We start from the raw sequence: 9,718 nt of genomic DNA on the forward strand, positions 1-9,718 counted from the left end.
GGTTACCTCCGCAACGACAAGTCGAGTTCAGAATCGACTTAGTCCCAGGAGCTACCCCAGTAGCCAAGTCGCCCTACCGTTTAGCACCAGCCGAGATGCAAGAACTCTCTGGTCAACTTAACGAACTGCTCAGCAAGGGCTTTATAAGACCAAGTTTCTCACCTTGGGGAGCACCGGTCTTGTTCGTTAAGAAGAAAGACGGATCATTCCGTATGTGTATTGACTACAGAGAACTCAACAAATTGACGATCAAAAATCGTTACCCTCTGCTACGCATAGATGATCTATTCGACCAACTGCAAGGGGCAAACTATTTTTCCAAGATTGATCTGAGATCCGGATATCACCAGTTACGAGTGCTAGAGGAGGATGTACCGAAGACAGCCTTCCGAACTCGTTACGGACACTACGAGTTCGTGGTGATGCCATTCGGATTGACCAATGCGCCCGCAGTCTTCATGGATCTGATGAATAGAGTATGACGACCTTACTTAGATCAGTTCGTCATCGTTTTCATTGACGACATCCTGATCTACTCCCGAAGTAAGAAAGAGCATGGAGATCATCTACGACAAGTTCTAGAGACATTACGAAAGGAGAAACTTTATGCGAAGTTCTCGAAATGTGAATTTTGGATCCGAAGAGTCGAATTCTTAGGACACGTGGTAAGCGAAGAGGGAATCCACGTGGACCCATCCAAAATAAAAGCCATTGAGAACTGGTCAGCACCAAAGACGCCTATAGAAATTTGTCAATTTCTAGGTCTCGCTGGCTACTACCGCAGGTTCATTCAGAACTTCTCCCGAATAGCGAAGCCTCTTACGACCCTAACCCAGAAAGGCGTGGTCTTTGACTGGGAAGAGAAGCAAGAAAGTGCGTTCCAAACGCTCAAACGAGCCTTGTGCACCGCACCAATACTATCCCTTCCAGAAGGAATAGAAGACTTCGTACTCTATTGCGATGCATCCAATCAAGGACTCGAATGTGTTCTGATGCAGCGAGGTAAGGTCATCGCCTACGCCTCGAGGCAGTTGAAGACACATGAGGTTAACTACACGACCCACGATCTTGAACTAGGAGCAGTAGTGTTTGCTCTGAAGATCTGGAGACATTACTTGTATGGAACGAAGAGCACTATCTTTACCGACCACAAGAGTTTACAACACATTTTCGATCAGAAGGAGCTCAACATGAGACAACGACGGTGGGTCGAGCTACTCAGTGACTACGAATGCGATATTCGTTACCATCCGGGTAAAGCCAACGTAGTAGCAGACGCCCTAAGTCGGAAAGAATATTCTGGTCGCAAGGTCAAGTCATTATCAATAACCATCCATTCACACCTGACTAAGAAAATTCAGGCGGCTCAACTTGAGGCCATGAAACCTGAAAATGTGTCGAGTGAATCCCTTAGGGGAATGGACAAGAACTTCGAAGCCAAGGGTGATGGAGCTTTGTATTTCATGAACCGGATTTGGACACCGAAACACGGTGGTTTCTGAGACTTGGTCATGACCGAGGCGCACAACACTCGGTATTCCGTCCACCCAGGTTCAGATAAGATGTATCTGGATCTTAAAAAGCTATACTGGTGGCCTAATATGAAAGCAGAGATTGCTACCTTCGTAAGTAAATGCCTTACTTGCGCAAAGGTTAAGGTCGAGTACCAAAAGCCCTCTGGTTTACTGCAACAACCAGAGATCCCGGAATGGAAGTGGGAGCGGATCACTATGGATTTCATAACCAAGTTCCCCAAGACGACGGGTGGACTTGACACCATATGGGTCATCGTTGATAGATTGACCAAGTCTGCACACTTCCTGCCTATCCCAGAAACCGACAAGATGGAGAAACTTACAAGAACATACATCAGGGAAATTGTATAGTTGCATGGTGTACCTATTTCCATTATCTCCGATAGAGATAGTAGGTTCACCTCAAGATTTTGGCAATCACTACAACATTCCCTAGGAACAAGGCTGGACATGAGCACAGCCTACCATCCACAGACCGACAGACAGAGTGAGAGGACCATCCAAACACTGGAAGATATGTTGCGAGCCTGTGTGATTGATTTTGGAAAGGCATGGGATACTCATTTACCCCTTGTCGAATTTTCCTATAATAATAGTTATCACACGAGCATCAAGGCTGCTCCATTCGAAGCTCTCTACGGCCGAAAGTGCAGATCCCCTCTGTGTTGGGCTGAGGTGGGTGATACCCAATTAGCAAGAGGGCAAGCTTCCGACAGTACTCTCACCAGTCCGGAAATCATTCGGGAAATGACATAGAAAATCGTTCAAATCCGTGAACGATTGAAAGCCTCTAGAGACCGACAGAAGAGCTACGCCGATAAACGAAGAAAACCTTTGGAATTTCAGGTGGGAGACCGAGTCCTTCTCAAAGTCTCACCCTGGAAAGGCTTAATACGCTTCGGCAAGCGTGGAAAGCTTAATCCGAGGTACATAGGGCCTTTCGAGATTCTTGCCAGAGTCGGCCCTGTAGCTTACAAACTCGACCTACCCGATACACTGCGTAACGTACATTCTACATTCCACGTATCTAACTTGAAAAAGTGTCTGTCCGACGAGACTCTCGTAATCCCACTCGACGAGATCGAGATCAACAAGAGCCTCAACTTCGTGGAAGAACCTGTAGAGGTCATGGACCGTGAGGTCAAGCAGACAAAACAAAGCCGTATCCCTATCGTGAAGGTTCGCTGGAACGCCAAGCGAGGACCGGAATTCACTTGGGAACGCGAGGATCAGATGAAGTTGAAATACCCTCATCTTTTCGCTTAATTGTTTGTAACTTTTATTTGCTTAAATTCTAATTTCCGGACGAAATTCCCTCTAACAGGGGGATGATGTGACAACCCGAAATTTTCATTATACGAACATCATCTATTCAATAGAAGCTAGTTCAGTTTCAGTGATTTTCATACTTTTCCGAACAAGTCTGTGTACATTAGGGTTTATGTTTTAGGTGATATTAGGAGAGTGGATACTCCTGGTTTTGTGAAATTTGGGCATTTCAAGTTTCATAATGTTACAGTCCGATATCAGGAATAAAAATATTTTCTGCCAAAATATTTAAGGACTATAAATAGTATTCTGAATTAAATTAATTCATTATTCACAATTCCAAATAGAGAAAAGCCATATTCTCTCTGACGGATCTTCGGGTTTTCATCCCATATTGTGAGTTTACTTTTCTATATGTGTTTCAATACTTGTTAGGTGCTTATTAACATCAATAACATGATTAGATTACAAGATCCGGGAGTTTACCGCCCAAGAACGTTCTTGGGGAGTAAACTCCAAAATGGAACTTTAATGCTTTCTAGACCCATCCCGATGTTAGACAACTTATCAAGGACATTGTGTATGATCTTTATAGGCTAGAAATCATCCAAGAAACACAAGTTATTGGAGTTTACGGCCAAGGAACTTCCTTGGGCCGTAAACCCCTTTTTAAGGGCAATTACTTCCCTAAACTTCCCCTTATGCTTAAAGACTTTAATCCTCAAATGCATGTGCTTATTTAAGACATCTAAACCCTTCAAAACCATAAATTTGTAGGAGTTTACGGCCAAGAACCCCTCTTGGGCCGTAAACCCCTTTTCTAAGGGCAAAATGCACAACAATCACACCATAGGCCTTAAGACAATTTACCTTGAACACATGGGACTTGATTGGAGAGTAAAGAACATAATAATCACTCCTTGAAAGGATTTTACGGCCAAGGAACATATCTTGGGCCGTAAACTCCAAGTGAAGGCACAAAAGTGTGCCTCTTGTCCCCATTAGCCTTAGATAAATTCAAGGAAGCCATCCTTGATGTTTAAGAGCCTCAAAACAATTAAAAGCCATCACCCCATTGGATTTTACGGCCGTAAACTCTAGGGTGAATGGACTTTAGGCCGTAAACTCCCCTATGGAGTATTCTAGAGCCTTAAACTACTTCATGTGTTATTCCAACAAAGCTAGGAGTGTTCTAGGACCAAGATAGCACCACAAAACACCCAAAACCACCATTTGAGGAGTTCACGGCCATAAACCCATGAGTTTACGGCCGTAAACTCCAAGGTGTGGGGTTTGTTGGGTGGTGAACTCCTATGCAAGGCCATTTGATGTTTCAAACCCTTTTGCCTTGTCCCGTAGCAACTTAGATGCAACCATTTGGACCTTAAACACTTATAACAAGTGTTTACATGTCTCCTAAGTGTTTTAACTTATTTATTAAGTTATTATTTGTGTAATTAGTTATATATATGCTTATTATAAGATAACTAGGCTCGTGCGTGTAAACAAGTCTCCGTTTGCCACCTAGCACGGTATCCGACACTGCAATTCAAACAACTCCCCACAAGTGAGTTCATACCCCTTGAATCAGCCTTTGAAATGATTTTAAATGTTTTAAAACACTTTATGGGGGGGGGGGAATACAAGTCAAATACTTATAGTTATTGTTTCAATCACATCTGATTGCATTTAATCACATGTGATTAATAACTAGGAAAACAACGATTTTTACCACTATTCAAACTGTTTATCAAACTGCTTTACTTTGAAATGTTTTACAAACTGTTTTACTATCCAAACTTACTTATAGACTGTGATTCAAACAAATGCTTCATATACTTAAATTGTTTTGTCAACTTATGCCTTCAAATTGTTTTATAGATCGACATCAAGTCGATCTACCCTTGAAATCATATTTATGCTTCAAATGTTTTATGAAAACTTATTTATGCTTTTATATATTCAATTGCATGCCCATATATGTATAGACGTAAAAAAAATGTTTAAAGGACTTAGAAAGGCCATCCGCCCTATTTCCTTTTCGCGCCTTGAGATGTGGTCTGGTGGGATTTCGGGTGACCATCCGAAGGTCGTTTCAATATTACTTATAAATCATATCTACATATATAGACATAAAAGTACTTCCATATTCATACTCATCAGTACCTCATTAGTTAGTTACCGTCTGGGTAACACAGGATCGTACATATACAGATATACTAGAAACAAGTACATATACAGATATACTAGAAACAAGTACATATACAGATATACTAGAAACAAGTACATATATAGATATACTAGAAACAAGTACATATACAGATATACTAGAAACAAGTACATATACAGTTATACTAGAACGAGAAACATTACATATACATAAATACATTGATAATAGTGATCCACTGTGTCGGAGCATGCCTTAAATGCCATGGCCCGAGTTGTAGCCAGAATTCTCTTGGAGGGAGAGCGTGAGTTTGCGTATAGATCTATACTGGATTGACTATCCTACACCTTGCTGCTAGCTACAGCCGGACCTGCAGGTCTGCGGGTGCCAAACGTCATTTCTTTTATTACAACCAATCATTATGTCGTTGTTACCAGTCGATAGCATGGTGCAATTTATCACAATATACCTTAATATAAATCCGGTTTAAGGTAGTAGTATTTAGTACCATAGTAGTCTTATTATACAAAGCTACAGTACTACAATGATTTACCCATTACATATTTTAGTGATAACCTCACTTAAGCATTAATGTACAAACTATATTTTTATCAAATGATAGTTATACTTGGGAAATTACACACTTTTACAACAGACAAGTTTACAAAACAGTTTAGCCTTGGTAGAAGGTTACTTTAATAGAAAATATAGGTTTTTCTGAGAGATTCAAACTTTCACAAACACTTTCAAACATTTACTTACATTTTCACAAACTTATACATTGAGACAGGTTCAAACGTTTTTACAAGAAACATTGACACTAAAATACTTATGAACTCACCAACTTAATGCTGATAAACTCTTTCAAAATAACTTGTATTCTCAGGTCATCAGTAGACAGGTACCGAGGCCAGCTTTTGAGAAGATGGAGTGCATTCAAGACTCATCTCATATTATTTTGTGTTACTTTATTTTTGGTGTCTATAACTGTACAGAACACACTTGTATTAAAATTATATATTTAATGCAATGGATGATGTTGTTTACTTATTTACATTTACTGTGTTGTGATACTATACATGACGTCCTCCGCCCCAGAACGTTTCCGCCGTTCTTGGTTTTGGGGTGTGACATCGTGCAAATATGAGAACGACTAAAAGCCTCGAGTGATAGGCAAAAGAGCTATGCCGACAAAAGACGAAAACCCTTGGAATTTCATAATGGTGATTGTGTACTGCTAAAGGTCTCACCCTGGAAGGGCATGATACGCTTTGGAAAGCATGGGAAACTAAATCCTCGGTACATTGGACCCTTCGAAATCATTTCAAGAATTGGTCCAGTGGCTTACAAACTCCAACTTCCGATCGAGCTTAATAAAGTAAATCCAGTATTCCACGTATCGAACCTGAAAAAGTGTTTGTCCAACGAAACACTTGTAATTCGACTCGACGAAATCGAACTTAACGAAAATCTTAACTTCATGGAAGAACCCGTCGAGACCATGGATAGGGAAATTAAACGAACTAAACAGAGTCGCATACCAATAGTAAAGGTTCGTTGGAATGCTAAGAGGGGACCTGAGTTCACGTGGGAACGAGAAGATCAGATGCAACAGAAGTATCCGCATCTTTTCCTCAGCCCCTAAAACTTTTCTCTTGTATTTAATTTCGGGACGAAATTCCCTCCAACGGGGGGATGATGTAACAACCCGTTATTTCAGGTCATTAAAAATCGAGTATTGTAACCTCTTTCGAAAGTAATAGGAATATCATCGAAAAATGAATTATTCAAAAGCTCTGTTTGGAGTACACTATGTAGTAGATATCGTCTTAAGGTTTCAAAATATATAAAGAACACTAAAATCCGAGTTATAACGAAGAAGTTATGACCATTCTAAGTTTTCTGACAAAACCGGAAATACGGATATACGTAAAAACGCGAAGTTTCGATAAAATACTTTTTGACCTTAGGTGTCTAAATGAAAGTCATAGATATCATTAAACTGCAAACATACACGAAAAAAATGCCCAAATCTGACGTCGTATGAAAAGTTATGAATTATTAACGAAATTTTCTTAAACACGATATTTTAATAATAAATAATAAAAATAATTTCGAAATTTGCCGACGGAATCTAAACAAAAGTTGTAGAGCGTAGTCTCACCTACGCGTGGATATAAAGAAGATCGAAAACGGAAATCGTATGAAGAAGATATGAATTTTAGAAGTTTATTAATTAAATAAAATATATATTTAATTATACATTCTTGGTAATATCCGAAGGGGAGTCGCCAGATAGGGACGAGTTACGCGTTGCGTACCCTCGTACGCCCCGCATACTCAAGGCCTAGGCCTCGGATCGTCCATGTCCCGACCTATGCGAAGCTAGCCCTGTCCCATCTGAAGTCCGAGGCAGTCGAGGATCCGGTCATGCATGACGCACGAGTACGCGCTGCGTACCCTCGTACGCCCCGCGTACCGAGGCTTCTCAGCCCCTATAAAAGGGATGCGAGGGTTCCCGAGAATTTGGCTCATTCTCTCTCAATTTTCTTGCGTTTTTCCTCGTTTTCCGTGCCCGTGCTAACCCGAAGCCCCGATCATTATGCTCAAGTCTCGAAGGTCGTTTTTAGTCCCCAGATTCCCGAGGATCCCGAGAAAAATCTGTTTCCCGAGAAGAGATTCTGCCCGGTTTCCATCTTGATTTCTACAAACTTTCAAGTGAGTTCATACCCCTACAAACACACTTTAAATACGTTTTTAAATGCTTTTTATACTCTTTTAGGGGGGATTACAATTAAACATACGATTATTATCATGTAGTTCGTCAAGTTTTACTTTACTCGTTTTTATCAAATGAATAACTTTTGATTCATTACTACTATGTGAACACTCTTGTCATACTTTGCATGCACTAGATTTATACAAAGTATTTAGAAATTCCAAAGTATCCTTCGTTGCTAAACCAGTTTATACATTAAAAGAACTTATAATTTATGCTTTGTCAAACATTGTGAAAAAGGATAAAACTTTGCATACAAAACTATTACTTTAATACAGACTTAGTTGAGAATCCGTGAGACGTGTACATCTTCAAATACTGCCTTTTGCTAAAAGGTATCGCTACAAGTCTTGTCTATAACCAGAGTCTCCCGTTCGGAGAACGTGTCAAATGTGTATAGATCTATACGGGAAGTCATGATCCCGCGCCCTGACTGTTAGCTACAGTCCGTCTTTTGGGGTGACAGTTTGTCATAACGCTACGACGCCTGAAGAACGTCGCTACAAGCATATTATGTTTAGTATGTTTATAAAACTCATTGGATATACAATTATTATAGTACGACTGATTGATGAATGAGTAGCTATTAAAACTATTCTTTATCTAACAACTGAAATCTTCTTATATGTTTTATTATATAAACCTATGCTTCAATCTTCTAAAGCATATCGCTTGCTTTCAGTTTTAGTCTTAGACATTAGACTAACGATTACTTTAGGAAAATATGGGATTTTCCTGTATACAAACCAACAACTAATAGGGAAAATAAGGGTTTTTCTTGATTCAACTAGTTGCATTTTTACAACACAAATATTCTCATGCATTCCTTCATTTATAATAAAATAAGGGATTTTCTTGGAAAACATACACTCATTTGGAATGGCATTCGATTTTTCTAAACCCCTTATGAACTCACCAACTTAATTGTTGACACTTTCTCTTTGAAATAACTTGTATTCTCAGGGAACTGCTAAGCAGGTTGGAAATCAACTTTTGGGGATTAACGCGCTGGCGTTAATTACTTCTTTTGAAAAATGTTTATGTATTTATCTTTTAACATGTAATGACTACCATTATGTAAACATTTTTAAAACCATTATATATGTATGGTGGTGTGTAGTTTCCTTTCTATGAACTGTTATGATACTGAATATGACGTCCTCCGCCCCTGAACGTTTCCGCCGTTCTGGTTTGGGGGTGTGACAAATATACTTATGATCTCACCAGCATTAAGCTGATACTCGCTTTCAAAATAACTTGTATTCTCAGGTCGCAACTAGACAGGTACAGGTGCCAGGCTTTTGAGAAGATGGAGTTCGTTCAAGACTCATCTTTTATTTTGATATGTATATTTTTGGTGTCTATAACTTTGAGAGAACACACATGTATGAAATTATGATATTAATGCAATGGATGATGTTGTTGCTTGTTTACTACTATTCATTGTTGTGATACTGTATATGACGTCCTCCGCCCAGAATGTTTCCGCCCTTCATGGTTTTGGGGTGTCACAGATTGGTATCAGAGCATTGTTTATATTGAATTGAGTATATCAACCCATAAAAGATATACTAACTATATATACATTGGGATTAAAATACTCTGACCAAGAGTTTATACTTATAAATAATAAAATATTTAATTAAGTATACAAGTCTGCATTCATACTAAAATCAGTGTCACTAGGACTATACAAAAGAATTACGATTGTTGAACAACGCAGGTGGACTTAGAGACATATAGTCAAAACTGGGAAGATATAGCCTGATCAACTATATTATCCGAGAGTTGAATAGCATGTGCCTAAGTGTAGTTATGTGGTTGCAACAAGTCTAAAATCTTAACAACAACCCTACAATGAGAACACTAGAACATAACATTAAACTGAAAATACTATAGGAGTATTTTACATTAATATTAGTTACTTATGTGCTAGATTCTTACACCTCCCTTCTCACGTAGATGAAA

Source organism: Lactuca serriola, chromosome 2 (assembly GCF_051521515.1).
Source record: "Lactuca serriola cultivar US96UC23 chromosome 2, Lser_US96UC23_V15, whole genome shotgun sequence".
Taxonomy (NCBI): Eukaryota; Viridiplantae; Streptophyta; class Magnoliopsida; order Asterales; family Asteraceae; genus Lactuca; species Lactuca serriola.